Genomic DNA, 9,789 nt, shown 5'->3' on the forward strand with positions numbered 1-9,789 from the left:
ACATATTAAAAATTCTAAATTTACAAAATAAACAAGTCATTTTAGTCTCAAATAATATATTCAAACATATAATTGATAAATAATACAAATCTTTCTTCCAAATGCAATATGATGCAAATGCTTACACAATCACACAATACATTGTTATTCTCAAGCTTTCACCGAAGGATACACATCTGTACCCAAATACACTCCCCATTCGGAGTCTTCCCGGGGTAAACTTTTGGGTCTTTCACCCTAAGGATCTCATTCTCTTCTTAATTCGCTTTCTCTAGGGTTCTTCTATTTTTTTTTCTTTCTTTTTTTTTTGCCTTCTTTGGGGTCCTTTAATTCTCATTTCCGTTTCACATAACCATTTCTTCTTGGGATTAGATGTTGTTTTATTGAGAAATTAAAAAAAAAAAAAAAATCAGGTTATCAAGATTGACCGTCAGCTTGGATAGGTGTAGTAACCCTTAAGATCAAACCTTTGACCGAAGGTCATGAGTTAAGTTTTGGGTTGCCTAGAATTTGGGTCATGACAAGTGTTGTGTTGGTTTTACAGCCCCGGATCCTGTAATCACATCAAATGATGATACCACAGTCTGCATCTGGTGATAATATTGTTTGTGTGTTCTATCAACCAGAGACTATAGAATGATTATCAACTCAATTTCATTCAAATTAAAAGTGTTAGAAGGGATAAAACCTTGTAACATCTTTAACAATCTTGTAATCATTAGCCCATAAAATTGTGTATAAGGGAACAAGAAACTCTATTATTGCATGTCTAAAAACGATTATACAACATTGGTAAGACCTATAGAATGAACATGTTCTTTAAATCTCTTAAGCACCAAAGCTTTTGTAAATGCATCTACTATCATCATATATGTACTAATGTGTTTAATAGACAATTTTTGAAACTGGACTCTTTATCTAACCATATGATATTCCAACTTAATATGTTTTGACTTATTGGAGCACTTATTGTTTTTAGAGAAGAAAATTATTACAGAATTATCACAATATATCTTAATTAATTCAATGATGGAGTCTACAATTTTAAGGCATAAAATAAAGTTTTATAACCAAATAGCTTGTGAGGTCGCTTGATGGCATGTTATAAAGTCAGCTTTCATTGTTGAAGAAGCAATTATGGTTTGTTTAATGCTCTTCCACAATATAGTACCACTAGCTAAGGAAAAAATATATCTAGATGTTGATTTTAAAGAATCAATACACTCGTAAAAACTTAATCGGAATAACCAACAATCTCTAGGTGATCGTCATGTTTATGGGTAAGCATATAACTTTTGTTGTTTTCCAATAATCCAATCCAAGATTTCTTTGATAGCAAACGAGCATTCTAACCATAAAACTAATATTTGGGGATGTACATGTTGAGGCATACATTAAGCTACCAACAACAAAAGGATAGGGAATATTTTGCATTAACTCCCATTCACTTTTAGAATATTGACTTTGCTTAAATTATCTCCTTTAACAATGAGAGTTAGACTTAGATAACATTTTTGTATTTGAAATCTTTTAAGAACTTTGTTTACATAAGCCTTTTGAGAAAAGCCAATGAGACATTGACACCTATCTTAATAAATCTCAATTCCAAGTACAAAGGATGCATTGCCCATATCTTTCATCTCAAAGTTGTTTGAAAGAAAATTTTTATTTTCATGTAATAAAGCTAAGTTATTAGTTACAAGTAAGATATCCTCCACGTATAACATTAAAAAAAATAAACTTAAGATATCCTCCACGTATAACATTAAAAAAAATAAACTTACTTTCATTGACCTTTAGGTATACATATTTATCAAATTTATCTTCTTGAAAACCAAAAGTTGTTATGGTATTGTGAAACTTAATATACCATTAGCAGGAGGCTTTTCTAAGTCTATATATGAATTTTTTTTTTTTTTTTGACTTGCCTACTAAATGTTCCTTATAGTCAACATGAAAGTCACAATTGTGTAATCACGACTGTAACAACTATGTAGTCACAATTGTAACTAGCTATCAAATCATAGTTGTATATTATAGCTAGATATAGTTGTGTAAAGATATTATTTTGTATAGTTGGTTATGTTAAAATAGCTTTGTGTATCCTTACTAAGCTTAAGTGACTTGAGCCTTTAATTTAGCCCAAAACAAGTCTTAATTAATTAATTAACCATACAAGGTCATCTAATTAATCAATTAACTTAATCTAGAGAACTTGTTCACTATCCCTTATGCAACCTTGCGTAATTACCAAAACACCTTTATGCATAAGTGTGAACTAAGAGTCAATACAACCCTCATAAACCGTGTTATCATGGTATATGAGCTTAGAGTATGGACCATTGAGACCCATGGGAGTACTAACTCTCTCAAAATCCAATTCAGAAGTCAATTCAACATTCTACTAAAGAGAATCAACTGCACTTTAGTGTCTTATGTAAATAATAACGAGATGAAGTTTAGGTATGTGGCCTATTATCCAATACATGCAAACTCTTCATGAATTAGTGTTTGTAATCTAACAAGGTAGTGTTATCACTTATCAAGATTACCTCTCCAATCCTTAAGTTACCAATCTCATGTATTATGTAATCAACTAACATACTCTAGCTCCAAGGAGTATATGTCAAATTCTTCTAAAGGAATTATTGTAGTTACAAATTTCATGATCATGTCTTTTAGATCACCCAAGATGACACACTATCTCAATCACATGAGATATCATAGTGTCTTTATTGAGAATATCTGTTGTCACTAAAACAATGACTCAATCAATAAGGATATATGACTACTTTAGGGTTTCACTCATAGGTCAAAACTTTCTATTGATTTCAACACAAGCTCAATATTCTCTCAAGGTTGAGAGTCAATGCAATATAGTAGCTTGGTGAGTCATGAAAATTGACAACCTTAAGTCATGATTTGATAAAAATGAATTGTCATAAAATATTCACTTTCAAAATTTTAAAATCTATTTTTATAAAATTCTCCTTCTATACATAATTAATCCATTTAATAAATATCTAGGAAATGTTTTCAAAGAAATTCATCTCCATCAAATTACTAAGCTTTTTAGTAATAACCTTTTAATGATAAATTATCTCTAATGAAAATTTTGATGATATTTTTTTCCAAATTGGAAACACTAGTGCAATAAGGAATTATCAATATATGAGAATATGAAAATCTTGAGAGCATCTTATCCAAGAAAGGAACTTTAGCTTCTCACATTCAAAATTTCTCACAAATTTATTTTCCTTATTCCTACACCTTTCTAATTTAATAAATATTCTCATGGAAACTTCATAATTGTCATACCCCAAATTTCAGACTTACTAATTAATACTCAAATACAAAATTATTTCTCCCAAAATTGGGAAGACAAAAATTTAAGTATTAAGTTTCTACTTGATTTTGTGCAAAATGAGGATGTGGAAACCTATTATAAAGAAGTATTCACCCTATGATAATCTTTGAACCCATTTATTAACAAAATATAATGTCATACCCCTAATTTTCAAACTTACTAATTAATACTCAAATACAAAATTATTTCTCCTAAAACTAGGGAGATGAAAATTTAAATGCTGAGTTTTGGATTGATTTTTTACAAAATAAGGAAGTGGAAACCTATTATAAATAAGTATTCACCCAGTGATAATCTTTGAAACTATTAATTAACAAAATATAATCTATTTCACAGAGAAAACCTATACCATATTACCATACACATACCAAAACCCCCATGGTTCACTAAGGGTAGCTCATACTATAAGTGTACAAAAACAAACATAAATTACATCATTTCTTCAGAATGATTTAGTCTTTCTATGATACAAAGGCAAAAGCCTCAAAACACCCTCAACACGAGCAAAACAACGTTCAATCAACAGAACAAGCAAAACTCAAGCATTAACCTTAGCAGATGTTTTCTAACCTGCATCTAAAAGTGGAAGGAATAATATGTTAACAAATATGCAACAATGTCAAATATGCATGCATGTGGTTGATGGTTTCATCTCTGCTTTGCTTCATCCATTCTCTCACACATGATAAATTGTTAATCCTCACCAATGTACATATCAACCATCAATGCTCCAAAGGATGCTCAACCATAAAACAATAACTATTTTGGGACTACCACCCAAGAACAAGTCATGTCGCGTGTCTTTTAAGATTAATACCCAAGGGTAGGACTAACCACAATTCTTTGTTGCCCAAATACCAAGCCTAAATTACGTAGCAACTCTGGCTAAGAAAAACCAAAGAAAGAGTCACTACAACTTTTGTAGTACTCCAAGTATCGTCCTCATGGACTGCCTGTGAAAATTGTCAAATTAGGTCTAAAAGATTGTTTTTTTTTTTCTAAATTCTTGAATTGGAAAAAAATAAAAATTTGATTTGAACAAAATTGGATTTAATAAAATAAACATTAAATAAATTACAAAAGAATGATTGATTTCTAATTCAAATGATTCAAGATTGGGGGTACCACAATCTAACTCCTAGAACACACATGATAAATTGTTAATCCTCACCAATGTACATATCAACCATCAATGCTCCAAAGGATGCTCAACCATAAAACAATAACTATTTTGGGACTACCACCCAAGAACAAGTCATGTCGCGTGTCTTTTAAGATTAATACCCAAGGGTAGGACTAACCACAATTCTTTGTTGCCCAAATACCAAGCCTAAATTACGTAGCAACTCTGGCTAAGAAAAACCAAAGAAAGAGTCACTACAACTTTTGTAGTACTCCAAGTATCGTCCTCATGGACTGCCTGTGAAAATTGTCAAATTAGGTCTAAAAGATTGTTTTTTTTTTTTCTAAATTCTTGAATTGGAAAAAAAATAAAAATTTGATTTGAACAAAATTGGATTTAATAAAATAAACATTAAATAAATTACAAAAGAATGATTGATTTCTAATTCAAATGATTCAAGATTGGGGGTACCACAATCTTAATTAGTCTTAAAGTATTTAAAATGTGGGATCAAACGAGATCAACTTGATTTCCACAACTCAGGGTTGCATCCGTATCCTAACTTTTAATATTTTATTCTATTATTGAAATACCAAATAGATGAATGGGTATGAAAATTGGGTTTAGTTCTAGGAGTTAGGTCTTTACCACTCTGTATAGATTTGTCTTAGGGTGGATAACAATAGCAAAACCTCATATAACTAATGATCAAGAATTACCAAGAATCCTTAGTATCAAGGAATGGGCTATTATAACATCCCCTAATTCAAAATAACATTATAGGATATTTCTATTTTCATCTATTATGCCTCAACCCTTCATTCATTCCATTTTTAGTTTGATTTTACTCATTGTTTTCCCTTAGCACTAACCCTAGGTTTTCATGTTTCACACCCCAATATGGCTTTTTGGCCTCTCATGGTGGTGATTTCATTCACACAATCCATAAAAGAAGAATTGAGAACCATTCTTGAATAAAAGAAATTAGAAACAATTGATTAAAATAAAGAAAACAAATCAAGAACCTTCAATGTCGTCTTCTCTCCCCAAAAAATCCAATAATTCCTGAACTCTTAAAAAAGAACTCTAATGCCCTATTTATAGGTTAAAAGTTAAGTTGACACATGGCAAGATCCTAGAGAGTATGTAAAATCTTCTTTCCAAATCAAGGGCTCTCAATAAAAATTATAAAAATTACATGAGGATGATCCATTTCACATGGCCATGTGAAATATAAATGGATTGACAACATTCTAACATCATTATGGTGCATTTGGCATGGTCTTGCAAAAATTTCGCATGTTCATGTGAAACTGACACTTTAATTCCTCTTTGTGCAGTTTTCTTCAATCATCCATATCTTTCTCGTTTCAACTTCAATTTGCATATAGTTTGAAGCATTGAATTTCTAACTTTTCGAGCTTCGAAATGATATATAATATGCCCAAAAATGACCTTGGAAAGTACTCCAAATATCATCTCAAAATCATAATATATGTTGTTTCTAGAATTTTAGTTTCCACCATGACTAAAAATGACTTCTCCAAATTGCATCATTTTTATCTTTTAAATTTGATATTTATCCTTTAAATTTGATATTTAGCTCAAGATATATATTAGATTCATGGCTAGGGTCTTAGCAACAATTCAAGTTAAGTTGGGTGAATTGAGCCTTTACATTTACATAATTCATTCCTATATGCGCCATTAGAGGACAATTTGTGGCTCTAATCAAGGACCAACAAACCACATACACCCAAATCAAAGTGTCTTCCTCAAGAGTTTTAGGGATTTTCACCCAATGACCTACTGTCCCACATAAGCAATATATTGAAATATAGTATCTGCAATTTCTCATAAAATACTTCTCACATATCAATCTATTCTCTAGATATTTATATGTCATTGTTTCATATCATTCCTACAATGTAACCATACCATGAATCACTTCTTCAATACTAAACTCATGAATCGTCATACTAATGCATATCCAAATATAATTACAACATTTTAAAACAATGAACTAAGAACACCATGGCACATTGAAACACTTCATAAAATCATAGTAAAGATATAACTTCTCAATAAACGCATCAAGAAAAGAAACAAATATACACAATGGAATGCTATAAAATTCCCTACCTTACACCAACTTCTCTTTTGCAATTCTTCTATGTTGACGACCCTTAGCTAATACCAAGAACTAAAATGAAATAATATAATTTAGGTTTTCTAGCCAGAAAAATTACACGATTAAAATTTATGACATTTTTCTCTTTTTTCTAATTTTAACAATTTAGTGTTGATAACTTTAATTTCCATAATCTCTAATCTATATGCCCACAAGTTTTCAAAACAAATTTAAGGTAAATTAAACAATCTTTCCTATGCATACTTATATTCCCAAATTAATTAGCATACACTAATTATTCTAATTTTCCTTGAACTTAATCCATTAATGAGCTCCATGTTGGCATCTTAGACCTAAGAAACAGAAACAGTACCAATTTTTCAAAAAAAATGATCATGAGGGTTAAAGTACTAATCTTTAGGTTTGAATGTTTCTAAACCTTAAATTTCAAGTGTTGAAGACAACCTTGAAGATGTTGGAAGTCTTGTAAACCCATAATCTTCCGCTTGATAACTCAACCTTGTTCTTGACACACTTCTGGTAGGGAGGAAAGAGGGGTGAAGACTATGACTCTCTCTTTCTTTCTGGATGATGGAAGATAGAAGTGGTGGAAAGTTTAACCCCAATAGGGTATTTATAAGGTTCCTAACCAGGCTTAAGTGACTTGAGCTCATATGGACCTAGGTCACTTAATCTAGCCCAAATTGGGTCCTAATTGATAAATTAACCCAACAAGGTCTACTACTTGATCAATTAGTCTAATCTAAAGACATTGTTCACTTACCCTTGTGCAACTTTGCATAATTACCAAAACACCCTTATACATAAAGGTAAACTTAGAGCTAATTCAACCCTCATAACTCTTACCAAGAAGGTGTATGAACTCAAAGCGGGGACCATTGAGACCCGTAGGGGTATTGGCTCCCTTAAAATCTAATTATGAAATTGATTCAACATCTTAATATAAAAAATCAACTGAATTTCAGTATCATATGTAAATAACAATGAGACACTATGTGCTCAAGTCTATGACCTATTATCCATTGCATTTAGTCTCACCATGAATTGGTGTCTATAATTTAACAAAGTGATAGTTATCAGTCTTTCAAGACCACCTCTACTATCCTTGAGTTACAAATCTTCTTATTGTGTGTTCAACTAACATATTTTAACTCTCAAAGATCCTAGGTCAAGTTTCACTTAAGGAACTACTATAGTCATAGTTTTCATAAACACGTCTCCTTAGGATCACCTAAGGAGACATTATCTTAATCCCATGAGATATTATGGTGCCTCTATTGAGAATACTCATTGCTATCGGTTTCCATCAATAGTGACCTAATCCATAAGGAATATATGATCAATTTACGATCTCACCCGTAGGTCAAAACTACTAGTAACTTTAGCACAAGCACAATATTCTCTTAAGGTTGAGAGACAACATAATGAAATAGCTTGGTGGGGTCATGACTACTTGATAACCTTAAGTCATGACTTACTATAGGTCCCATCCAATGTGTAACCATACACACTAGTGCACTCATAATGAGAAACTCATCCTGATAGCCAAGATCAATCATCATTCCAATTAGAAGGTGGTGTACTATAGAGTCTAATGTGTTGCCTAGACCTATGAATTGATTGTGAACAAGTCATTTGTTTGTAAGGAACCTATGACTTGGATCTTCCGTATAACTTTTAATGCACTCAAGTCATGTACAATGTAAAATATGTCGATAAGAATGCTCATAAAGTGTAGTGCATGGAATAAAGATAGATAAAAGTGAAATTGAAATATTATTAAATAAGGAACTCCAAATTTTGTTACATCATATCATACTTTTAAGGGTTCTATCTTAACACTCCAAATACACAAATAAGTTTAATTAATCATATGATTCATCAGTCTATTTTTCAATTAAAGTGGATTAAACAAACAAACATGTTGATTTTTTCATCAAAAGATATTTAAGTTAAAATATTTGAAACCCTAATTAACTTTGATTTATAATTAAAACCTGATTATAACTAATCAAAATTGGTTTTTAAACAAGCTTCACCATTAATTTACTTCAAAAGACTGTGGAATCCAAATCTACCAAAATTACTAACCCTGTCTTCTTACTCACCAAGATTCCTCCACTTTCTCTCTTTAACTTCTTTCTCTAACCCACCAGATTGTTGTAAAGGCAAGGTTGGAAATGAAGGCTAGCAAGCCTTATATAACGGTTCACAAGCAAGCATGCATGAGGTGGTAAGCTCTAAGGTTGCCACTAACCATAAGTTTTCCATATTGCAATTTAGTCTTCCTACTTGTGCTATTTTATGCTTTTGCAGCTGCCAATCAATCTTTCAAGTCTTCTTAATTCTAATTAGCCCCCATGAAGTTAATACACATGCTTAAGTAGTTAATTAATCGTAATTAACCTTAATCAAAGTTTAATTCATAATTAAATAAGATTAACGTTAAATTAGTCTAGCCTCTAATTAAGAACGTTTAAAATTAAGTACCAAGATAATCATTATTGTTTATTTACTTCATTACTACTAGATACTACAATAATAATTTATTCCATTAAATACTACTGAAAACATAACTTTGTAGTAATTTCTTAATGGATAAAATATTGTCTAGGGAAAACTTCCAAAAACGTTTATCTCTTTGAAATGAATTAAACAATCTATTTTGGAAAATATTTTCAAAATGTTTCATATCTCCATTAAATTATTAAAAGTTTCCAAAAATATTTTGACAACCCTTCTTATCATAAATTCTCTATCATGAGATTTTCCAAATCTGTTATTTATCTCTTAAACTGAGACTCAAGTGCTAAAAGAATTCTTCACTTATTCTTTATCTTTGAATTATCCATATCCATGCAAAATAGTTTCCATCTTCTCTAAGGAGGGCAGAACTTGGAAGACTATATAGGTGTAGTTCTCCTTTCCTCAATGGAGGAGAGCGTGAAGAACTCACCTATCCCAAAACTAAGTAGATAATTCCAAAAGGAATAATATTCTTATTAGCAACAACTAGTTTAAATAAATAATCTTAGAAAATCTTTTCATAAAAATTTACTAAGAATACCAAAATATTTTTCTTTAGTTTTTAACACTTATTTTAATAACTTTCTTAATTATAAATTATATATCATGAATTTCCAAAAT

Source organism: Vitis riparia, chromosome 6 (genome assembly GCF_004353265.1).
Source record: "Vitis riparia cultivar Riparia Gloire de Montpellier isolate 1030 chromosome 6, EGFV_Vit.rip_1.0, whole genome shotgun sequence".
In the NCBI taxonomy this organism is placed as follows: domain Eukaryota; kingdom Viridiplantae; phylum Streptophyta; class Magnoliopsida; order Vitales; family Vitaceae; genus Vitis; species Vitis riparia.